Raw genomic sequence first — 26,699 nt, 5'->3', positions numbered from 1 at the left:
TGCATCACATATGATGACTACTTTCAACAATTAGCTGAAGAAATGGTCAAAGTTTGGGTTTTATCATTGAAAGAAGTCAGAATATATTATCAAGATGGCTCCTACACTTTACTTGGCAGGGGCTTGATATATACACTTCCAACCACAGAAATCAAGAGGGTGATTAGCTTGATGAAGGATAAGGACACTAGTACAAGAGCATGGAGGGTTGTGTTGTGTGTATGGCTGAAAGTAAGAGATGAAAGAAGAGGAAAAACAAAGGCTGAAAAGGATGAAAGGGATAGGAAATATGTAGAAGAAATTGCATTATTTAAACAAAGATCAAATGAGCTCAAGGCAAAGGGGATGAGCAGAATTTCCAAGGATGGACATTTTCTGAACATAAAAGTTGGCAGATATTCAAGATTCAGAGTTCGTTACTTGAATGGATATTCACTAGATGATTGGCTTAAGCTTTTGGAACCTCTAAGAGGGACACAAATCATAGAGGAACTTCAAGTACTTGTAGATCTAAAGGACCTCATTAGAAAGGTATCAGGCTATGAGAATTTCATGTGATGAATATACATATCATGTTAGGTCACACAACACTGTAGAAGGGGGTTGAATACAGTGTTTATACAATTAAATCGATTTAACACAAGTATGTAACAAAGATCAAGTATATTAAATAAATTCTATTACAATAAGAACTGTTGTTCTCTCTCAGTGATGAACAAATATCACTAAGAGCTGCTAGGTTACAATGTATAATCTTCTCGATAATGATAACACATATAGTGTAAACCCTAAGTCTGTGTTTATATAGTACACAGTTACAAGATAACTTCTAATTGATATGGAATATAATTCTGTCTCCTAAAATATATCAATCAGATATCTTCTACAAGTCTTCCAGTCTTCTAACTCTTTCCATGCATATCATCTTTTATTTAGTCTCGATCTCCTACTGTAAATCAGCTTCCTTTCTTATATGAAAGTCTTCCTACACTTAAGTTCTGATATGACCTTAAGTTCTGATATTAAGTTCTGACTTCCAGTAAATCCTTATTTCAGTAAGTCCTGATATGTCTTGTTTGTTAAGATCTGAAAAATAAACATGAATCATATTAGACATGATATCTCAAATATATCTAACAATCTCCCCCAACTTGTAAATTATGTAAAATATACAAGTTAATAGATTTGATGATGTCAAAAACATTTAAGTACAAATGCAATAAAAGTTTTACTAGATAACTAACTACAACTTACAGTCCTTGTAGCTTTTACCAATCTCACTGAGTCAATCTGAATCCATAATGATTCTTGACAAAGCTTGATATCATCTTTTCTTCTTTAATCCTCAAGACTTGAGAGAGTGTAGTCTTGACTTGCTTCATCTCTTCATTCTGACTTCCAATCTGATAGATTGCAGTCCTTAAAGCAGAGATATGGTTTCTTTCTAAACCATCATTTAGTCTTATTACCCTAGGATGAGAAGAATCTTCATTGTAGCATAGACATTTCCCTTTCAGAATCACTTCAAGCTTAGCAGAATTCTTCTTCATTGGAATCTCACTTCCATCATCTTCAACAATACTAGGAATGAATTATGTAACTCTTGAACAAAAAATTCTTGCTTTATCTCTGATGGTATTCAATATGAAATTTGACCATCTCCTAGTAATATCAGACTTTACCTCTAAAAGGTAATGAAAGAATTGAAGTTCTTTCAGTGATTTGTTTAGCACATCTGATTCTGACATCTGATATGTCCTTCCATCTTCAAGAAAAAGAATCAGATTTTCCTTGACATTGTGTTTGTCATGAGTATCCAGTACCACTTGAACAGAGATAACCTTTTCAAGGTATTTATGTGTAACATCTTCAAGAGGTTGGTCAGTTAAAAGAAATGGATCTCTAGTCAGCACTTCAACTCCTGTTTTAATCTTAGCTTCATTAGAACCTAGTCCAGCTCTGTCTCTTGCTTCTCTGGATTTCAATCCAACAGTCATGAAATCAGATAACAATTGGATTTCCTTTGGATCTGATGGTTTGACATTGTTCCATAGGAGTTTCTTTTTGTCAGCTACTTTCATCTTGTCTAAATCAACTTGAGCACTGTCAGAGGTTGATGTCTTAATGATTTTATCAGAACTTGCTATTTTTGTTGTAGCTTGCAGTTCTTCACTCTGAACAACTTGAGCCTTGTCATAGGTTGTCTTTGATTCTTCAGAAATCTTCCTTCATTTCAGAGTTTGAACATCTTTATCTTCAGCAAGATTATCATCAGTAACTTGAACCATTTTGCACACTGGTTTCATCAGAATTTGAAGAATTTTCATCTCCAGTGGCTTGGTTGGTTCATCAACTTTTCCTTTCCCTTTGTCTTTGGGATCAATCTCAGATTGTGATCTTGTTTTGGACTTTGATGCTTCAGTATATGACTTCTCCTTGATCACAATGACTTTTTCCTTAGGCCTTGGAGGTTTCTTTGTAACAGAAACTTTTGGCTTTAGATTTTTCTTTTCAGCTTTAAATCTAGCTTCTTCCTCCTTGAGATTTTCTAAGTCCATTCCTGGATTATGCTTCAGAAATAATCTTCTACCAATTTCCTCATCAAGTGTCTGAATCTTGGGATCTTTGTAGTAGACTGTAGTCTGCTTCCCCTTTAGCTTCAGAGTTTGCATGAACTTTTGAGAATCTTGACTTCCACCTTGTATTAGAATATCAGGCTTTGTCATCAGACTTTGCTCATTAGAACTTGATATCAGATTTTGAGTTTGAGTACTTGCTATCAGATTTTGAGTTTGAGCAGCTTCAGAACTTGTCTTCTTTTGAATAGAAGATTTGCTTGCATCAGTAATTAGTTTCCTTGAAGCAACCTTGATGCTTTGCCCTTTACTTTGAATTTGACCTCTACCCTTGCTAAGGTTTCCCTGGTCATCAGCTTCATCATCTTTCTTCTTCAGTAGTTGATCATTAGAGCATTTGGCATTAACTGTCTTCTCCCCCTTTTTGGCATCATCTGATAGTAGGAGTGAGAGAAGAAGTTTGACTGAAGATTGGATCTCATCCAATTGAGCCTGTTGAGAAGCTTGATTAGCCAGGACCTCAGAGATTTGGGCATGTTGCTTCTCTTGAGCTTTCTCAATTGCTTCTACTTTCTCAAGTGTAGGTCTGATAATCCTTGTCTTGTCAAGCTTGATTTGCATATCTAGCTTGTTAAATGATTCTTGTAGTGTATCAGCCTTTACTTAAGTTTGAGAGTGAAGACCTTGAAGGTTCTTGGTAGATAGATCAGTGATCTTGAGTTGTGTCTTTATATCAGAATTTAACACAAGCTCATCAGCTTTAGCAATGTGCTCTGTCAAAACTTTAGGACTTGGAATAAAATCAAAATCATTCCACTTCTTGGTCCAATCTACTCCTCTATGAGTTTCATCCCAAGGTACAGGAGCATCTTGTTCAACAAATTTCTTGACCAATGCTTCCTTTCCAAGTACAGGAGCTGGAGTATGAACAGAAACACCATCTTCAGAACTTGAAGAAGACTCAGTATGTTCTGACAGCATTAGAGTGTGTAAAGCAACTGGAGATTAAGGAATGACTTCATCTGGATTCTGAGCATCAGAATTTATCTCCAGAATAGGTGTTGTTGGAGTAGATGGTATCTCAGCATCATCATTTAAAATTGGAGAATGAGTTGGAGGTGATTGTGTTGGTTTGAAATATGTCCTGATGGAGGGTTGAGTTGGTTGAGGTTGAGAAGTTGAGGTGTTTGTATAGTGGTGGTAGGTGCTGATGGAGGTTGGGTTGGTTGTACATCAGTATATATGGAGGTGTATGTGGCTGGATCAAAGTTTACTAAAAACTGTTTGACTGAAATTGGAATTTGGAGGGGTCTCAAAACAATTTTCTTATTATCAGTGGATAATAAGTCAGTGAAAGCTCTCTTAGCTAGCTTAAATGGTGAGATCAACTCACTGGCAAGTTGTGGTGCATCAAAGCAACAAAAACTGTACAATAGCTGACAGAATCTAGCTAATTAGACTGTGTTTCTGTCTTCTGTCATTCTATCACTAATAAAACCTAGTACAACACTAGCATAGTCAAAATGAGATTGAGTAATTAGAGCATACCCAATATGCTGACTGAGGATAAAAATGGCATCAAAATTTGAACACTTGTTTGCAAAGGTTCTTGTGATGTAGTCGAAGAAGAAACTCCATTCCCTCCTTATGTTCGGTCTCTTCAACTGGCCCAGCTTTGCCAATATCTTTTCATACCCCAGACTGGTCATCATTTGTTGAAGAGCTGGCTCCTCAACTGTTGAATAATTACAGTTTTCTGGCAGGTGGAGTGCTCGTCGAACTGTGGCCACAGTCACCACACGTTCATCCTCCCCAGTTGTGAAAATCAGACTAGGGGACCCATTTTCTCCACCATCATCATACATACCTGACCTCCAAAACTCCAACACTTGAGTCCCTGAGATAGCTTCAGGTTGAGTCAATGCATAGCCTATTTCACTGTGAGCAAGGAAATCCTGGATGAAATGAAGATCTGTTGGGGCTTCATCCTTGCTCCGAATGGCTAAGTAATTGTTAGGAACAAACTTAGCTCTATTAAAAATCAAATCTTTTGGTGTCGTTTCTATTAAAAAATCAAGTGAGAAAAAGAGTGTTCGCAAGGTGTTTGATAAAATGCCTGTATGAAAAAGAGCTTCAGAGAATATTAGTGGGTGAGAGAAAATAAGAGAGATAAGGGAATGAGAGAAGTAAGTAAAAGATTGTAAAATCTTTTAACTTTCTTATTTATACAACCCACATGAAGTATGGCAAACAGTTTACACCTGGCAATATGTGAACAGTCAATCGTTAAAGCAGGAGTTAGTGGGCACTGGGAAATAAGTAATAATTACTGTGCACATGCAGTTTTTCAAGACAAACACGTTTACCACTAACCCAATTGATTATGGTTGTTTTTATCTCACCTAATTATATTCTGATTAAATATGACTGATATAGTATTTAATATCAGAACTTGTTAGGTCACAAATAAGTTAAGTAAATAAATAATGACACATAAGCATCAGAGTGTCCATCAGGATTTAATATCAGAACTTGATTATTATCAGATTTTAACAGTCATCTGAACATGGCTTCTGTACTCAAAAAGTGAATGTCTGTTTCTGTGATTCTTCATACAAATACTGACTTGTGTCTTCAAAGTTTAATCATCAGAACTTCCATCAGAACTTGTCCTCAGAATTTATGCATATGACACTTAACTGTTTATCTGAAACAACTTGAGCACCATAGTAATTTTCATCATTCATATGGAGTGATAGTGTGTGCATTAGCAAAATATCAGATAAAGATTAAAGTCTGATAAACTTCAGTACATCTTAGAAATAAGGCATAACTAAGAAAAATGATTAAAATCTGTCATTAATAATGAAGTCTACTATAGAATGAATTTATGCAAAAGTTCACCTCAACTGTTTGTGCTCATTTTATGCATCTTTTGAAATTCCTTTTTACCAGTGTAAGTGAGTCACAACTGCTATCAGAATTATGTTATTATCAAAGTATTTCTCCAGTATTCAGAGAATGTGAAAAGTCACCAAGAAAAATTTATATGCTTTTCTAATGTATATAACTTAATACCGACAATGCACTTGGGTCTTCCCTTCCACATATTTACTCTAGATCTCAAAGGAGTACCTGACTTTAATTTTCTTTTCTTTTCTTTTCTTTAGATAAGTGAGGCTTATCAGCATTTAGTTTATCCTTAAGATTTACTCACATTAGAATTTGATAGATAAGAAGCAAGAGTCTAGTTTGTGACTTACTAATATGATACACAAAGTAAATTCGACTAAGCTCAAAATCAGAATTTGCTTGTGTTAATGAATTTCCACATAAACAACTAATTCAAACACGGGATTTCAAGTATGTTAAAGACTAGTAGGTCAGCATCTAGCACAATAATCCTCATTGGATTGAATAGTCACAGAACATTCAAATCACTATCAGAGTTTATAGAATCACATCAGATAACAATCAGTATTTAATATATTAACAGTTTAAGAACAGATTACATAAAGATAAGATATTCTGTAAACACTGATCATAAAGTCTGATGCATGAGAACAAAAAAACTAAGCAAATTTAGAGAAAGAACCTGAAACCATTTCAAGTTCATTTACCAGTCTTATAAAAGTAGCTTCACATAGTGGTTTTGTGAAGATATCTGCTAGTTATTGATCTGTTGGAATAAAATGCAATTCCGTTGTACCTTCCATCACATGTTCCCTTATGAAATGGTACCTAATGCTGATGTGCTTTGTCATTGAGTGTTAAAATGGATTACATGTCATAGCAATAGTACTTTGATTATCACAGTAAATAGGTATTTTAGCAAATTCTAACCCATAATCCAGTAACTGATTCTTCATCCAAAGAATCTGTGCACAACCTGCAGCAATATATTCTACTTTTGCAGTTGATGTGGAAATTGATTTATGTTATTTGCTAAACCAAGAAACTAATCTGCCTCCAAGAAATTGGCAGCTTCCACTAGTGCTTTTCCTGTCTATTTTGCATCCTGCAAAATCTGCATATGAGTAACCTATTAGCTTAAAATATGATTCTCTAGGATACCACAATCTTAGATTAGCTATACCCTTGAGGTACTTGAAAATTCTTTTCACAGCTATTAAATGAGGTTCTCTTGGATCATCCTGAAATCTTGCACAAAGACAGGTAGCATACATGATATCAGGTCTACTAGCAGTTAAATAGAGTAATGAGCCAATCATACCTCTGTAGTTAGTAATATCTACTGATGAACCAGTATCTTTATCTAACTTGGTTGCAGTGGCCATGGGAGTGGATGCAGTTGAACAGTCTTGCATTCTAAATTTCTTCAGTAAATTTCTGGTATACTTGGATTGATTGATAAAAGTACCTTCTTCATTTTGCTTGACTTGAAGTCCCATAAAATAGCTAAGTTCTCCCATCATACTCATTTGATATCTTAACTACATTAGCTTTGCAAATCTTTCACAGAGCTTGGCATTTGTAGAACCAAATATGATATCATCAACATATATCTTTACCAAAAGTAAGTTCTTTCCATGGTTGAGGTAGAACAAAGTTTTATCAATTGTACCTCTGTGAAATCCACTTTCTAGAAGGAATTGAGATAAAGTCTTATACCATGCTCTTGGAGCTTGCTTAAGCCCATAAAGTTCTTTGTCTAATCTGTAGACTATGATTTGGAAATTTTGGATCTTCAAATACTGGAGGTTGTTCAACATATACCTCTTCTTCCAATTCTCCATTGAGAAAAGCACCTTTTACATCCATTTGAAAGACTTCAAACTTTTTGTGAGCAGCATAAGCCAAAAAGATTCTTATGGCTTCCAATCTAGCAACTGGTGCAAATGTTTCATCATAATCAATACCTTCTTATTGAGAGTAACCCTTAGCAACCGGCCTTGCTTTGTTCCTTGTAATTATGCACTCACTGTCAGTTTTATTTCTGAACACCCATTTTGTGCCAACAATGGATCTGTTCTTTGGTCTTGGCACTAGGGTCCAGACTTTATTTCTTTTAAATTCATTTAACTCTTCCTGCATTGCTTGCACCCAATCAGCATCTTGAAGAGCTTCTTCCACTTTCTTTGGTTCAGTCTGAGATAGAAATGAATGATAGAGACATTCATTTGATGTTGCAGTTCTAGTTCTAACACTTGCTTCAGGATCTCCAATTATTAAGTTAGGTGTATGTGATTTGGTCCACTTCCTTGCAGATAGAAGTTGATTTTTAGAACTGGATCCTCCCCCATGATCCATGCTGCCTCCATCAGCATTTTCTGATGCTCCCCTTGTAGTTATGCTCTCTGAGACTTCAGAATTTGAGTTAGATTCTTCAGGATTTGAAGAATCAGAGATTCCAGTATTATCAGAATTTGGCTCATCAGAACTTGATGAATCAGAACTTGAAGAGCCAGTGACAGGTTCTGATGCTTCTTGAGAGTCTTGAGTTGTGGTAGGATCTTCAGCTTGCTCCCCCTGGACAGGTGTATTTTCCTTTGGAGTTGTTATCACAGTTTCAATGACATTAGAGCTTAACCCGTCAGAACTTACGGGATCAGAGTTTAAGTCATCAGAATTTACTGTATCAGAGTTTAAATCTTCCTTTTCAAATCTCAGATGATCATGATCATTAAAATCTTCAAGTCAAATAATCTTCTTATCATCAAAAGATACATTGATAGATTCCATGACAACCCTTGTTCTTAACCATCAGATTTGGCTTCTTTTTCTTCACCATCTCATATGATGTTTTTCCATTCTTGTTTATGAGTGTAGCATTATGTGTAAAACAAGCAGTCTGCACAGCTTTAGCCTAAAAGTAGGTTGGTAGCTTTGCTTCATCAAGCATAGTTCGTGCAGCTTCAATGAGAGTCATGTTCTTTCTTTCTACAACTCGATTTTGTTGTGGAGTTCCAGGTGCAGAAAATTCCTGTTTGATTCCATGCTCTTTACAGAACTCTTCCATGATTGAATTCTTGAACTCAGTGCCATTATCACTTCCTAATATTTTAACAGAATCTTTGACCAATTTATCCAGCTGTTTGACATGATCAGTTAGAGTAGATGCAGTTTCATTCTTCTTGTGCAAGAAATACACCCAAGTGTATCTTGTGAACTCATCCATTATAACCATAGCATATTTCTTCTTTGTAATAGACATGAACATGCAGTTAATGATATGGCTTCAAGAATTGAAAATTCAGTTTTGCTCTTGAATGAAGATTTTCTTTATTATGCCTTTTGAAATGAATCACAAAGGCCATCAGGAGCAAATACTGATTTTGGCAGTCCTCTCACAAGGTCTTTCTTTACTAGCTCATTTATGTTGTTGAAATTCAAATAAGAGAGTCTTTTGTGCCAATTCCATCTTTCTTCAATTGATGCTCTACTTAATAGACAAATTGCAGAACCATCGGAACTTGCTGAAAGTCTGGCTTCATAAATGTTACCATGCATGTAACCTTTCAGAACCACTTTGCCTGTAGAATTGCTTACAACTTCACAGTATTTCTTAAAGAAATCCACATGATAACCTCTGTCACAGATTTGACTCACACTTAGCAGATTATGTTTAAGTCCTGAGACAAGAGCTACTGTTTCAATGATGGCATTCCCAAGATTGATATTGCCATATCCTGGTGTTTTTCCCATGTTGCCATCTCCATAAGAAACTTCTGGGCCAGCTTTCTCCACAAAGTCTGATAGCAGGGCTTTATTTCCAGTCATATGTCCTGAACATCCACTGTCCAGCACTAGGATGTTTTTCCTGTTGCCCTGTAATCACAAAGACCACTAATGGTTAGTTTTAAGGACCCGGATTTGCTTGGATTCTTTGGTCTTTTTAAGTTTGTTAGCATTTGCAGCGGATTTAATTTCAGAGTTTATGCTAACTTGCTGTTTATCAGAGTTTATATCAGACTTTGCATCAGACTTTACACTAGAAGGAATTAAAGTAACTTTCTTCAAAGAAGATTTTATTTGATAATAATTATAATACAAACTATGATATTCCTTACAAGTATAAATGGAATGCCAAAAACTACCACAATGAAAACAAGGATTTTGTGGCTTAATCCTAACAGATTGACTCTTAACTCCTGATCTAGGAGGTAAAGAGTTTATATCTTTATTTTTCCTGCAAAAAGAAGCAAGATGGTTAGAGTTTCCACAGTTATAACATTTATTATTGCTTTTATTCATACCTTCCTTTACATTCCTATTTTTCCTAGCTTCCTTTACCTTGTTGACATTCCTAATCTCTTTCAGCTTATGCTTAAACTGCTTCTTTGTCATTAAGTCTATGTTAACTTCAGCTGGTCTATCCTGTTTCAATTTGTCAGAAGTTGACTTTTCCTTAACTTCTGTCACAGACTCTTTCATCTTTTCAGAATCAGACTTTACAGTTTTTGCTACAAACTTAACAGGATTTATCTTTGGTTAGCAGTCTGTTTAACAACAATTGGCTCAATTTGTTCAGTTCCTCTTTTACTTTTATCATCTCCATAACCTAAGCCCTCTTTCCAGTTTCCACTACTTAATATATTCTGAGTTATTCTTCCAGAGTTAGTCCAAGTTCTGATCATCTCTCTTTCCTTTTCTAAGTCAGCTTTTAGAGATTCATTCAATTTTAACACTTCATCTCTAACATATAAAGCATCATCTTTTTCTGTAAGAACCCAAATTTTTGACATCGGTAAAAGACCTTTATGAATAGTAATATAATAACTTGAATTTTTGAGACCTTGTAAAACGTTTAATGAATAGTAACCCTGACGGACGGGGAAAACTTTTGAGCCCACACTATGTAGTGCATGAGAAAATGAGTTTCGAAGTTGATATTACGATTATACGTACCAAATGAGTGTATGTAAACGCTATTAGTTTTTGAAGAAAACGAACTTTGAAAAACGATCGTATTTACGACTCATCGAGGATTACGGGGATCACAATATAATTACAAGATTAAAACCCTACGGAATTATATTCAAGTATGATAATTCAAAATATAAGGAATAAATACGAAAGGAATTATGTCGCGAATCCTTTACGAGTAAGTATTACGAAAACGCTTTTGCAATCGAGCGAACGCGTAAACGATTAAATAAACGTAACGCACTAACTAACCATGGTAAGAAAGTAACCATGGTTACTTCATCAAATAGTGAGCTAACCATAGAATGATCAAGCAAGCTAGCCAAATAGTGTGCTAAGGAAGCTAACACATGTAGTTTAGCTTGTAAGCTAGCAAGCTACTTGGATTTTGTCCCCAAGATTTGCAACAAGGAAAAACCTAGAATGTTATACTAGAAAGAATAAAAATCAAGGAAAGATATCACCCCCATTTCCTAGAAGCAACCAAGAGAATCAACTAAGAGAAGCAAGCATAAATACCCCCCACCCCTTCATTGCTTCCATTCGGCAAAATCAAGAAAAGGGGAAAAATTCAAATTCAAAACTCAAAATATAGCCATAGTAAAATCATCCCATTAATTCTCAAGCTTCCTAACAAACAAACTAAGGTAAGAAAATTCTTTCATCTCTTTTTATCAAGGTTTGATGGGTGAAATAAAATCAAGAAAGTCACTAGTGAATAGTGTGAATAGTAACCCCTCTTTGGTTTCTTGATTTCAATGGTGGTTTTAGGTTCCAAAAATCATACCAAACACTTCCAAGCCTCCACCATCCCCAAGAACACATCTCAAGATTTCAAGAAAGGTAAAAATCTTTGGCTCAACATTATTTAAGATTCATTCTTAAGATCCATTTAGTATGTGGTAGTAAACCTAGTTTTAGAAGTGGTAGTGATGAAATCTTGATGTTTAAGTTAAGTAGATTTAAGGTTGATTGTTTTTGCCTCAATAACATGATGTTCTTGAGAGATGTTTGTGTTTTTATGATGAAATGATAATTTTTGGTGGTTGTGTTAAGAGTTAGGGCGTAAACGAAACCCCGATCGTAAACGTAACTCCGTTAAAAACCAACGAATCATAACTTTAAGTTTCTGCAGAAAGTCCCGAATTTCTAACTATAGTTTTTTGAAAACTAAACCTTGATTATGATAGACAATGTTATAAGGATCTTTTAGGCGCTTGAATAACTTGATTCCGATTTACGGATCAAAAGTTATGACCGTTTTACTAAAAGTGATTTACGCGACAAAAACTGCTACGAATTATGAACTTTGAAAATATAAAGGATCAACTTAAGAATGTTCATAAATCAAGAACTTTTTACAGAGAGTATTATTTTGAGTTTCCTAACTTCCATACAAATTTCAAGTGAAAACAATGATTTTTCAGTTTTATAAAAATATCGGAGCCGAGACCTGCGCGATTAGAAACTGTAGAATCCATAAGCGGAGCCGACGGCGAAAATGAAAATGAACCTAAGATACTTAGAAAAATGAAGTGACCATAATGTGAATAAGAACTTAAACGAATAATAAGGATATTATAATTTGAGAGGGTGCATAATAAGTAGCGCATGAGTGCGAATCGCCGTAAATTAGGACGGGACCTAACAAAACGAATTGTGTTTATGATTATAGATTTCCGAGCAGAACCTAGAGCATCCTCCACCTCGAGATACCGAGGCAAGTTTACAAACCCAACTCCATTTTACTGTTGTGTTGTGAAAGTATTATTTTACTATCATTGCATAAATACCATGCTTGCCATGATACGTAGTTGTTGAATTTTCGCATAGTGTAGCGATGTTGTACGATAAGTATATATCGTGAAATGTTTATTCCGCTATAAGCGTGACATATTATATAAGACCGAGAGTCGGTCGGGATTTAAGATAAAAACCCGGGAATCATTCCGGTGATATTATAGGACGGTTATAAGTCCATAGTAGTACGTTTTAAAGGGACTCAACGTCCACTTACGAGACATTAAAAATACCTCGAACTTTTATTAAAACGATTTCCTAACGATCATAGTTAGTAACGGATGCGTGTAGCAGGCAACTATCGGCTTAACAAATGTTTTTGGAATACTTCTGAGTAAGGTCTTCGAGGTAAAACACCGGAATGACAGATATACGTGCGAAAGTCATGTTAATAAGCGATTTTAAAATGATGTTGAAAGAGAAACTATTTGAAACATGGAATTACGAAGAAGAAGAGGTGGGATCATCCTCGGATGGATAATGACGAGAGTTAGGATAATCAGTAAAATATTTTGGCACCTACTCACTGTCTCGTTACTCCCTCCAAATTGTTGAGCATTCGTATTGCCTTGATAAGTCATATCAGGCAATCCTTTTCAGTTCCCTACTTTAAACTTCCGATGTGACCATCTTGAATAGTCTTTCTCTGCATCAGGACTTGTTCAATCCTTTTAGTTAATCCATGAACTTTCATTCATAGTTTATGATCTTCTTGTTCGACTCAGAGTTATTTATACTTCATTTCAATTATCCAAGAGTTTATATATATATGTTAGGTCCCAATGTGTTTGTAGAAGGGGGGTTTGAATACAAACAGTACCGAATAATCGAATTAAATGCGGAATAAAAATTGAAACAAAATTCAAGTTAAATAAGAATATTATTAAACTTGAAAGCTGTTACAACAACGATATCGATTACAAGGAATTAATCTCAAATTAATTATCACAAATCTAGAATAATTTTGACATGAACTTTTTCTATTTTTGCAATAAAAAGATTCAAATACTAAACGCAATTTGAGATTAAGTTCTAGGGATTTTGTTCCGCTAGATAGTTACACAAGAACAAGAGAATGATTTCTAGTTGATTGGATTTAACTTTACAAACTAGAAATGTGATCTTGAATTTAGCAGATGAAAAATGAAATATTTTGCTTCTCTTTTCTGCTGAGTTCTTGTTTGTTGACTTGTGTTCTTATTAGTCCCTTAACAATATAGCAAGAATTACAGAAGGGGGGTTGAATGGAATTCTTGAAACTTTTTCTTGAAATAAAAATGTTCAACTCAATTATGGATATATTTGTTTTGATTAGCACAATACGGAATGTAAACTTGAATGAATCAAAAACATAAGTAATTAAAAACAAGAGTCTTTAAAAACTTTCTGGTGGATTTAAATAATTCCACAGAGATATATATAATATATCGAGAGGACTCTGTGTGCAGAAATGCTCACAGCTGCTTATAAAATAGAACTGCTGAGAATACAGGAAATGCTAAAGATTGTGCTTACAAAGATTTCTCTGTTTTCTTATGTTTCTCAGTTATCTCAGTTATTTTTCTATTTGTTACTCTCTTGGTTTATATATATTACCAAGATTACAAAGTCAAAAGAACTGAACAAATATAAAATCTAACAGTCTTGATCTTTGTTGTTTTTCGTCCTCTATTACCCAGTTAATGGGCTTCCACAGTGTGTTTGTATCCAACTCGACGGCTGTGTGTCAGCTTTCACTGTTCAACTGATGTTTGAATCTTGATATGATCATCCGTCGACTTTCAGATCATCCGTCGATGACTTAATTGATCATCCGTCGACTGCTATGTTAAACATCCGTTGATAGTCATTTGATCATCCGTCGAAGCTTTGTTAATCATCCGTCGGTAGCTATTTTGGCACTTGACTTCATTTCACTTATACAGAATTACAAGATATTGCTTATGTATAGTTGATCAACCTATTATGCATATCTAGTTAAAGTCAACATGACTTATATGCTACTACAGATTCTATACAAAGGTGCATACATCACTGTGCTACAAACTTATTATTACATAAGCTACTCACTCGATGGATAATAAGTTAATCATCCGTCGGGAGTACAATGAGTTATCCGTCGGGACTAAAACTCTTATCCGTCGAGTGCTACATAATTTCACTAAGTAAAATCTACTTAGACATTTTGTTAAAGTGATCATCAAGTACACAACATATTCACAACAATCTCCCCCAATTTATGTCTACTGGAATTGTAGCCATAAATTAAGAGACACTTGATGATTATAAAATATCCTTAACATATATCTTTAAAGATAAGTAGATAAAACTGAAAGTGCTTCAATTTAAACAAAATGTACAAGGTTTGGCTCACAGTCAGTTCAAGATGCTCCTCTAGCCTGAGCAGATTTTTCTAGTTTCTTGAAGGTCTGGATCTTCTTCCAATCTTTCTGTTGTTTTCTTCAATTTGATTCTGGAGCTGCCTGTGGAATTCTAATTCATCAGATTCTGAGAGATCTAACATTTCTTGCATCTCCAAGAGAGTCTCATTGCTAGAGATACTCAATTGGTCTTCTAATCTGAAGAATCTTCTCACACCCTTGTCATCCATGAATTCCATCAGCCAGTAGGGCCTTATATGCACTCTTCTCCCTGTGTATGGGATGATAAGAGTCTTAGGAAGTGCATCTTTGGCTCTAACACTGCTTAGCTCTTCAATCTTCTTCAATACTAATCTTCTTGCAGTTACATTGAACCCAAAGTTTTTCTTGAAGGATGAATAGATTTTGATCAATATAGCTTGGCTTTCTTGAAGTATCCTGTGAAGAGGCCACTGAATCTCCCTTCCTCCTTTGTACTTGAACACAAACTTTCAGGTAGGTTTCTGTATGCATCAATTGCCCTTACCTCATCCAGCTCCTCAAGATAAAGATTTAGATCTGAGAATTCTTTTATGTCACATAAGTACAAGTAGTCTCCCCTGTTGACCTTGGGTTGAGCTTTGACTACTGACTTGGATTTGAGAGGTGACAACTTCACTTTCTTGACTGCCCTTGACTTTGTCCTTCTTGGCTTAGTAAGAATTGGCAAGTTGAAGTCAGGAATTGGTAATTTATCCCACTCTATTGGCTCATCCTTTGGCACAATAGGCTCTCCATGTATGTTCCTGTAGGGGTCCACCACAATTATATCTTCAAATACCACAGAGGGCTTTGATGATTGAGTTTTAGCTTGAGTGGATTCCTTGGGAAATTGGTCTTCCAATTCCTTGTCAACAACATCCAATTTCCTTTTTGTTCTTTTATCCAGTTCTTTCTTTCTTGGGATTTCTTCTGTTCCTCAATCTTCTTCTTTGATTCAGTAGCTTGAGATGGTTGAGAGGGAATTTGTTGAGAAGAATTCACAGCCTGTAGCTTGGCCAAGATAGCAAACTGTTCTTTCTTTTGTTTAGACTTCTTTGCATCTAGAGCAGTTTGCCTCTTTTCCTGCTTCAATCTGGCTTTTTCTTCTTTCTTTGCATGAGCAAATTTTGGATGTCCAGCTACCACACAAATTTCCTTCCCATTTCTGAATATCTTTGTAATTCTCTTTCTTGAGGCTGAATCAGCTGGATCATTGTAGAAGACAATAGATCTTAATAGAAGCTTCTTTTCATCAGGCTTGGGTGTCTCATACACAGTATCCATAGGGTTCTTTAAAGATGACTTTGGATAGTTTGCCCTTGGTTTAAGAATTATCTCAGCCTTTGTAGTCTTGATGCAGGAAGATTGTCCTTTCTCCAGATAGTTCATGCTCATCTCATTCACACTGATTGGCTTGATATGAGAGTGATGGATGGTTGACTGAACTGGTTCCTTGACTAATTCAAACCTTTTCTGTATGTCCTCATCAATCTTTATCCAGTTGATCAGAGTCAACTTTCCTTTATCAGCATCTTTCAAATTTTCTGCTGCTGCATTGATAAGATCTATACCATCTGCAACTGGTGGCTTGGAGATAGTAATTGAAGGTACAATTACTTTGCTGATTTGAACTAGAAGTTTCTCCCCCTCAGTTGCTCCTTTCTCCCCCTTACTTGATTCTCTCTCCCCCTTTTTGTTATCATCAAGTGGAGGAGTTAGGCCTTGTGCTTTAGCCAGTTGCATAAGAAGATTTGTCTAAGTCTATTGATTTTGAAGAAGTAGAGCCACTGAATTCTCAATAACTTGAACTCTGTTCTACAACTTGGCTATCTTCTTGTCAGAATCTGATTCTCTCCTTAATCTCAGTAATAGGTCTTGCATGGTACCATATGGCATTACTGAATCCAGCTTCTCAGAGTTATAGGTCTTCAAGTCAGCTATATCCCTTTTCAATTCATCCACACTGAGATTCTGTCTTAAGTGCTGGATCTTCATTAGATGTAGAGAGTCCAGGTGAGCTTGAAGAACAGCCTTGGTACCAGCATCTGAAGTTTCCTGAAGGGCCTGCTGAATAGCTATTACTTGTTTGACCAAAGACACCTCAAATTGTCCTGGTGTAGATTCCTTTGCCCATGCCCATTCAGGTAAACTTAAAGCAGAACTTGGGCCTTCAGCTCCCCCTAAGTTCATGCTTCCATCCAAAGAACCAGAGTCATCATCATCAGAATTTACTCCAAATTCTTCAGACGGCTCCCCAGCTTGAGAAGGCATTCTGTTCACAGCAGCTTTATCTCTTTGAAGAGATTCTGTGGTGTGCACTAAATTCAAAGTCTGCTCTGCCTCCACATTGCCCTGAGCAGCCAACAATTGATAGGCTGAAACAGGGTGAGTAAAAGTGTCACCATCCAAGGAAATGTTATCAATTACAGCTTTGTAATGTTGCTGAAATTGTCTTTCCTTTTCAGCATCATCCACAATCATTGACTCACTAGTAATGGCTGGTTCCATCCTTATTTCTCCAGTACCTGCCTTTCTCTCATATTCTCTCTTTTGTTGCATCAGGGTCTCACCCTGGCTCCCCACCCTCACACCCTCACCTTCACCTACTAAGGTGGGACTCCTCTCACTCACTTTTGCCAATCCTGAATGAATGGATTGCTGAGATTCACTATTTTCCTCTCCTTTTGCCTGGGAGCAACCCAGCCTCTCACTCAATGCACTCTCCTCTCTCAGTCCTAAGAGTGATTGTATTACCACTAAATCTTCTGCACTTGAAATTATTGAAGTTTGAAGTTGTGCAGAGACACTCGACGGATAAGTGATATCCGTCGGGTGAGTGGTAAAGCTATCCGACGGATAACTGCTGTTAATCTTATCCGTCGGGATACAATCACTACTCGACGGATGAGCAATATTCATCGAGAGAGTAGAAATGAATGAGGTGGGAAGAGAAACTATTGTTGACTCTGTGTTGAATGAAGTTATTTGAGGCACAGATGTCACAATAGAATCTGAAAGAATTGGCAAGTGAGCCAACAAATCATCTAAAAGATGATGCTCACTTGCACTATATTTTGGCTTCCCCAACAGAGTTAAAGAAGGGGAATCAGGAATTGAAGTGTTTATCATGTCCACTTCCAGTGAGTTGGTTGGTGAGTATTGTGTTTCAGTGGCTTCTATAATGAGAGATTTTGGCTGTGACTCCATATTTATTGGAGCCACATCAATCTGAATTTGAGAAGGTGCAGGGACTGTGTCTTTAGCACCAGTTTGCACTAAGTGTGTGCCCTGTGCATCCCCAGTTGTTTTGGATTTCTTCTTTCTGGTGTAAGTTTGGGGTGAGCTTGTGTCCCTAACCCTTTTGGCATGTGCTCTTGGATGAGAGCTTTGTTCCAATAGCCACATCCTTTTGGGAGGATGCAGCTAGAAGTGAGCTTTTGTCCTTTTTAAGCACTGCAGTTTGTTGGGAAACTGCAGTATGGCTAGGCTGGGATTCACTCAACTCTCCAACCTTATCCTTGGGGTTTCTTTGATGTTCACCCCTTCCCTCACCTATCTTACCCTCCTTCACACTCCCCTCTTTGGCTTTGGTAGATTTTCAATTGGTACCTTTTGAGAGATACCAGAGGGGGTTTTCTTTGATTTGGATTTAGAAATTGCAGTTGTTTTGGCAGCTTTGGTAGACAACTGTTTGGTCATTGTCACAATTGCCATAGCTATGCCTGAAGTCAAAGAAATAGAAGAGATTGGAATAGTTGAGGGTATGGATGAACTTACCTCACTTACCTGAGGTGTAAGCATTACAGGAAAATAGAACATTGGCACATCCCTGTGAAGGTCGGCTCTGTTCAAGTCTGCAATGATTCTTCTCTCTTGAACCCAACAAGCTAATTTGTTGTTTGGGTTCTCAAGCACAACCTCTTGATAAAGATGGTTAGCCAGAAGCATAAAAAATCTAGCATAGTAAACATTCTTTCCTCTTTTGGCTAAGTCGCCTAATTTAAAACCTAACTCATACACAATAAGGTCACTGAAATGGTAAAATTTATCTGTAACTAGCATGTATAGCATGTTAAGCATGGAAATGTTCACAGAATCAAAATTACTGATTTTTCCAGAAAAGACTTTAGTTACAACATCACACATGTAACTCCATTCCTTTCTAAGACCTAGTCTTCTAATGTCACTTAGTTTTGTAGTAGGAAGTGCATAATGAATGGAATTGAGCATATTGACAATATCAGTGTCAGTGTGTGGTGCAGTTACATTATCATCAGGAATCTTGAAACATGCTTTTATTACATCACTATTGATACAGAATTCATTACCTTTGATGGTCAGAGTTGAAAGGAATATGTCCTAAGTCCAATCATGTATGAGGATTTAGGAATAACTTTTATATAATCTGTTTTGATTTCATTGATATTAATAAAAGACTTGTTTTATTTTTATTACGGGCTCTATCTATTTAAGTGTTTAAATAAGATATACCATAGTTTAGAATAAAGCTTTTTATGGATTATGATGAGATCATAATAGTGAGACCTAAAAAGATGATAACTCTAAACTTAAATAGTTCCTGGTCATAGGATTACTAACTGGTAATTAATAATCCGCAAAGATCGGTACATACTATGCTTGCTTCATAATGAAGGATGTCTGTTCTCATAGACATTTGTGTGGTGACACTATAGCTAGTATGTAGGTGCTTATTATAGAATAAGTTCACTGAACATGACTCGCCCAGCTGAACAACTGATGGAGTTCACTCACGTGTCAGCAGTTGTTCACCTAGTGATAGTTGTACAAGTATCCTTAGACTTGAGGTCATCATAGTCATCTTGTGTACACTGAACTATGCTTTGGTTTAGTTCTTAGTCTCCAGGGATAATTATTAGGGCTCTTCTGGGTATAGGAATTTGTACACGAAGATAGTGTATGATCAATAAAGGATCTACCCCTTCCAGTGAAGGAAGCGAATGTTCAAGGCTGATCCACTTATGCTAGTTCAGGAATCTCTGGCCAGAGTAAATGAAATTAGAAAGGAGTTTCTAATTTGCATAGAACTAAGCATAGTAAATGGTAAGCAAGTGATTGAATTAGATAGGCTTGACACGAGATCCATGCCTTGTATTTAATCGGGACATTGTAGGGTAGAAGGAATTTATTGTACGGTAACTATTCACTGACAGGTTCTTGGTATTCTAAGCAGTGAATTCATATTATCTGGATAGTCGCGATATGTTGAGAAGCATCACTCACGATGTAGAATAAATGTGATTAATTAATTAATCATATTTAATAAATTAGAGAATTTATATAAATAATGATAAAATAGTTTTATTATTATTTATTTCTACTACCGGCTTAATATTGAACCTACAGGGTCACACCATAAAAAGAGAATGATTTAATGGTGGAGGAATTAATTAATAATGGCTAATAATTATTTATTTATGAAATAAATAATTAACTGGAAAATTTAATAATTGATTAAATGAGATTTAATTGATTATAAATTAATTAAGAAAAGTTCTTAATATTATTAATTAAGGATTTAATTTTTGGAAATTAAATCAAGAGAGAGAATTATTTCTAAAGTGTTTAGAAAAAGGATTAATAATTAAAAGGTGTTTTAATTATTAATGAGAATAATAAATGGGATAATAATAATATTATTTATGGGAAAATTTCAGCTGAAAATTTTGCCTATAAATACACTATTATTGACCCTATTTTATTCCAACCCACATCTAACCCGAAAACCCAAAAATTTGGAAAACCCAATGCTCTCCACCTCCTTCCTCCTCCTTAACATCGTTTTCTTGGTAGGATACCGGTGGAGTGCTTCACACTTGAGGAGCAACTGCTAAGAATCTCTGATCGTTGTCTCCGAATTATTTTTAAAGGTTGACATTCGATCCCTCGAATTTTTATTCACGATTTATATGCTTTTATTTGGATTTTGTATATGTAAAAGTGTTTTGCTATGACCCCGCTACGTTAAAAATCCAACAAGAGTGATGGTTTTGTCAGTAGAGTTGTAGATTGTTGTTGTCCACATCTCTTCAACAACTTCAAAATGAATTGTGGGTGATTCCAGCATGGCAAAACTTAACTTACAGTTCTTCACGAAGTCCATCATCTTATGATAGTCTTCTGATTGCTGAATACCCTTATTGACCAAAGCAGTGAAGTTGTTCTTTTCATATATGAAACCAGTCTGTGACATGATCTTTACTACGGGTGCCATTGTTAGAGAAGAAAAGTTTTAAGAGAAAGAGGATTTTTGCTTGAGAGAGAATGAAATAACACAGTTGAATTTGAGAATGATAAAAGAAAATGATTATAATGAAATAAGCTTTTATACTTTACCCAGAATCAACGGATAAAAATAATAAAGAGAAGTAAATTACCCAATAGAAAATGCCTAAAATAGCCGTTTCAAAATAAACTGTAAATATTCCACCCATTATCCGTCGTGTAATGCTTAAAAACTGTAAGTATACTCGATGGATAATGTTCAGGGAATTAACGGTTACGATTTAGACACTTCGACGGATGAGGATAAACTGTTATCTGTCGAGCTTTAAAATATTCCAGAAAAGTAATTGATTTTTATTTACAATTTGTATATCGACGGATGACTCAACCTGATGGATAATGGTCATCCGTCGAGATGCAAATTTTGACTTAGCCAAAATTTCATCCAAGACTAAAAATCAGCTAAATTTCTGGCTACTTTTCAACTTGCAAAATAATTCAGATAAATTCAAGAGTAATTAAGCATACCTAACTCACTTACCAACCTAGAAAAGGTGGATTCATCCAGTGGCTTGGTAAAAATATCTACAAGTTGCTTCTCACTTGGAACAAAATGTAGCTCTACAGTACCATTCATTACATGTTCCCTTATGAAATGGTACTTGATGTCTATATGCTTTGTCCTTTAATGTTGCACTGGATTTTCAGTGATGGCAATTGCACTTGTGTTGTCACAGAAAATAGGAATCCTTTCAACTAGCAAGCCATAGTCTAGCAATTGATTTTTCATCCATAAAATCTGTGCACAGCAACTGCCAGCAGCAATATATTCAGCTTCAGCTGTAGAAGTAGAAACTGAATTTTGCTTTTTACTGAACCAGGACACAAGCTTGTCTCCTAAAAATTGACAGGTTCCTGTTGTGCTTTTTCTGTCAATTCTGGAACCTGCATAGTCTGCATCTTAATAACCAGTTAGATCAAAACCAGAATCTCTAGGATACCAAATGCCAAGTTTTGGTGTTCCTTTGAGATATCTGAAAATTCTCTTAATAGCTATTAAGTGAGACTCTCTAGGATCAGCCTGAAATCTAGCACATAAACATCTAGCAAACATTATATCTGGCCTACTAGCTGTTAAGTACAGAAGTGAGCCAACCATGCCTCTATAAGTTGAAATATCCACAGACTTTTCAGTAGTGTTTAGTTCAAGCTTAGTTGCAGTGGCAATGGGAGTTTTTACAGATGTGCAATCCATTAGATCAAACTTCTTTAAAAGATCAAAAATATATTTAGTTTGACTAATGAATATTCCATCACTAACTTGCTTAACTTGTAAACCAAGAAAGTAAGTTAGTTCTCCCATCATACTCATTTCATATTTGCTTTGCATCAGTTTGGCAAACTTTTTACAAAGTTTCTCATCTGTAGAGCCAAAAATAATATCATCTACATAAATTTGAACAAGTATGCTAGAGCCATTAACATTTCTGAAAAATAAAGTTTTATCTACAGTACCTCTTGTGAAGTGATTTTCCAAAAGGAACTTTGATAAAGTGTCATACCAGGCTCTAGGTGCTTGCTTCAGTCCATAAAGTGCTTTCAGTAGATAATAGACATACTCTGGGAAATTTGGATTTTCAAAGCCAGGAGGTTGACTTACATACACTTCTTCCTCCAAATCTCCATTCAGAAAGGCACTTTTGACATCCATTTGATAGACCTTGAAATTGGCATGGGCTGCATAGGCTAAGAAGATTCTGATGGCTTCAAGTCTTGCAACAGGAGCAAATGTTCCATCAAAATCTATCCCTTCTTGCTGACAATAGCCATTAGCAACCAATCTTGCTTTGTTCCTTATTACTATGCCATTTTCATCCATCTTGTTTTTGAATACCCATTTGGTGTCTATTGGATTCTTTCCTGTAGGCTTGGGTACCAGCTTCCATACTTTATTCCTTTCAAATTGGTTTAGCTCCTCCTGCATAGCTAAAATCTAATCAGGATCTAACAAGGCTTGTTCTACCTTCTTTGGTTCTTCCTTAGTTCAAAGGGGTGATCTTTTGTCCATTTTCTTGGTTGAGGTAGATTAGCCCTAGATGAAGAGACCTCAATGTTGTCTTGATGTGTGATTGAGTTTTGATTGCTAGAAACTCCCCCTGAGTTTGTGGATCTTTGATTTGAGATAGGGGTACTTTCTATGAGTGATCTGCCTTGACTTCCTGCTCCTTTTGATAACCCGATGGATGGTGAATTTTGAGTACCGACGGATGAGGCAGGTTATCTTCCGACGGATAATACAGATTGCCTTCCGACGGATGAAGCATTATGTAACTCGACGGATGTTGAGTTTTGTGCTTCATTTGTAGTAGATTTGTCTGTCTTATCCTTAGACACTGTTTCTTGATCACTCTCATCATCACTTTCATCACTGACCATCTCAACATTGTCGAATTTGAGGCTTTCATGGTAATCTCCATCTTTTAGTCCTTCAATCTTTTTATTATCAAACACAACATGTATAGATTCAACAACAATGTTGGTTCTTAGATTGTAGACTCTATATGCTTTACCAACAGCATATCCAACAAAAATTCCTTCATCTGCTTTAGCATCAAACTTCCCATTTTGATCAGTTTGATTTCTCAGAATATAGCATTTACAGCCAAAGACATGAAGAAAGTTTAGAGTTGGCTTCTTGTTCTTGAACAATTGATAAGGTGTCATGCATCTTGCTTGATTAATCGGAGAGATGTTCTGAGTGTAGCATGCAGTGTTTACAGCTTCAGCCCAGAAATAAGTTGGTAATTTTGATTCTTCAAGCATTGTCCTTGCAGCTTCAATAAGAGATCTATTCTTCCTTTCCACTACTCCATTCTGTTGTGGAGTCCTTGCTGCTGAAAACTCATGCAAGATCCCATTTTCCTCACAAAATACTCTCACGACATAGTTGTTGAACTCAGTTCCATTGTCACTCCTGATTCTTCTAACTTTGAAATCAGGATGATTGTTAACTTGCCTTATGTGATTGATGATGATTTCACTAGCCTCATCTTTGGACTTTAGGAAATAGGTCCAAGAGAACTTTGAGAAATCATCTACAATTACTAGGCAAAATCTTTTCTTTGAAATTGACAATACATTGACTGGTCCAAACAAATCCATGTGAAGCAGTTGCAGAGGCTCTTCAATTGCTGAATCAAGTTTCTTCCTGAATGATGCTTTAATCTGCTTCCCCTTTTGGCAGGCATCACATAGTCCATCCTTTATAAACTCCACCAGAGGAATGCCTCTAACTAGCTCTTTCTTTACTAGCTCATTCATGGTCTTGAAGTTCAAATGGGATAGCTTCTTGTGCCATAGCCAACTTTCATCTTGACTTGCTTTACTAAGAAGACAAGTTACAGATTCTGCTTTAGTTGAGTTGAAGTCAGCTAGGTACACATTTCCTCTTCTCACACCTAGTGAGAACCACTTTGTTGTTTTGATTATTAATCACAACACAGGTTTCTTTGTTGAAGGTTACTGAGTTGCCTTTGTCACAAAGCTGGCTGATACTCAATAGATTAGTGTTTGAGACCATCCACTAAGGCAACCTCTTCAATGATGACATTGTCCTTTGAAATCAAGCCATATCCCACAGTATAACCTTTGTTGTCATCTCCAAAAGTGATACTTGGGCCAGCTCTCTCTTCAAACTCTGTGAGCAGGGTAGAATCACTAGTCATGTGTCTTGAACAACCACTATCCAAGTACCAAAGATTCCTTCTGTTTCCCTGATTGTTTGAGGAACTTGTCTCTGTTTCATCAGACTTGTCCATAAGGGCTAGATTGACATAACTGACATCTTCATCTTCATCCAAGCCATCAACTGCCCAGTCATTCTCTTGTGTAATAAAAGCCCTTTCCTTTTGTTTGAGTAGATCAAAGTATTTTTGCTTGTAATCTACAGACTCAAATCTTTTCTTACTGGAATCTGACTTTTTACACTCATTTGCAAAATGCCCTGCTAAGCCACATTTGAAACACTTGAATTTTGATTTATCCACCATGTTTCTATTTGGCTTGGCAGCTCCAAAGTTCTTCTTGAACTTGAGCTTGGAAAATCTTCTTGAAAGGAATGCTATGTGCTCATCAATGTCCTCCATGTCATCTTGGCTCAATGAATCTTCATTTTCTGCAGCTAGCCCTTTACCCTTGCTTTCACAGGCCTTTGAAGTTGATTCCACAGCTTCCATCTTCACTTCCTTCTCCTTTTCCAGATCAGCAACTAGTGCAATGGATCATCCTTTCTTCTTTCCTCTCTCCATTCTTTCATCCTGCTCTATTTCAAGCTCATAGGTCTTCAGAATGCCATACAGTCTCTCCAAAGTAAACTCCTTATAATCTTGTGAGTTTCTCAATGAGACTGTTATTGGTTTCCATTCCTTTTGGAAGAGATCTGACAAATTTCAGATTGGAGTCATTAGTCTGATAGATACAAGAACAAGAGAATGATTTCTAGTTAGTTACACAAGAACAAGAGAATGATTTCTAGTTGATTGGATTTAACTTTACAAACTAGAAATGTGTTCTTGAATTTAGCAGATGAAAAATGAAATATTTTGCTTCTCTTTTCTGCTGAGTTCTTGTTTGTTGACTTGTGTTCTTGTTAGTCCCTTAACAATATAGCAAGAATTAAAGAAGGGGGGTTAAATGGAATTCTTGAACCGTTTTTCTTGAAATAAAAATGTTCAACTCGATTATGGATATATTTGTTTTGATTAGCACAATGCGGAATGTAAACTTGAATGAATCAAAAACATAAGTAATTAAAAACAAGAGTCTTTAAAAACTTTCTGGTGGATTTAAACAATTCCACCAGAGATATATATAATATATCGAGAGGACTCTGTGTGCAGAAATGCTCACAGCTGCTTACAAAATAGAACTGCTGAGCATACAGGAAATGCTAAAGATTGTGCTTACAAAGATTTCTCTGTTTTCTTATGGTTCTCAGCTATCTCAGTTATTTTTCTATTTGCTACTCTCTTGGTTTATATATATTACCAAGATTACAAAGTCAAAAGAACTGAACAAATATAAAATCTAACAGTCTTGATCTTTGCTGCTTTTCGTCCTCTATTACCCAGTTAATGGGCTTCCACAGTGAGTTTGTATCCAACTCGACGGCTGTGTGTTAGCTTTCACTGTTCAACTGATGTTTGAATCTTGATATGATCATCCGTCGACTTTCAGATCATCCGTCGATGACTTAATTGATCATCCGTCGACTGCTATGTTAAACATCTGTTGATAGTCATTTGATCATCCGTCGAAGCTTTGTTAATCATCCGTTGGTAGCTATTTTGGCACTTGACTTCATTTCACTTATACAGAATTACAAGACATTGCTTATGTACAGTTGATCAACCTATTCTGCATATCTAGTTAAAGTCAACATGACTTATATGCTACTACAGATTCTATACAAAGGTGCATACATCACTGTGCTACAAACTTATTATTACATAAGCTACTCACTCGATGGATAATAAGTTAATCATCCGTCGGGACTACAATGAGTTATCCGTCGGGACTAAAAGTCTTATCCGTCGAGTGCTACATAATTTCACTAAGTAAAATCTACTTAGATATTTTGTTAAAGTGATCATCAAGTACACAACATATTCACAACAGTTCTGTATGTATGATTAAATGACTTCTGCTGCTTCTCTTCTTTTTAAACTAATCAACAGACTTGAATGAACTGGAGTGACAATAGGTGAGACAC

Source organism: Apium graveolens, chromosome 3 (genome assembly GCF_009905375.1).
Source record: "Apium graveolens cultivar Ventura chromosome 3, ASM990537v1, whole genome shotgun sequence".
Lineage (NCBI taxonomy): Eukaryota > Viridiplantae > Streptophyta > Magnoliopsida > Apiales > Apiaceae > Apium > Apium graveolens.
The sequence above is the reverse complement of the archived record's forward strand: the minus strand, read 5'-3'. Positions refer to the sequence as shown.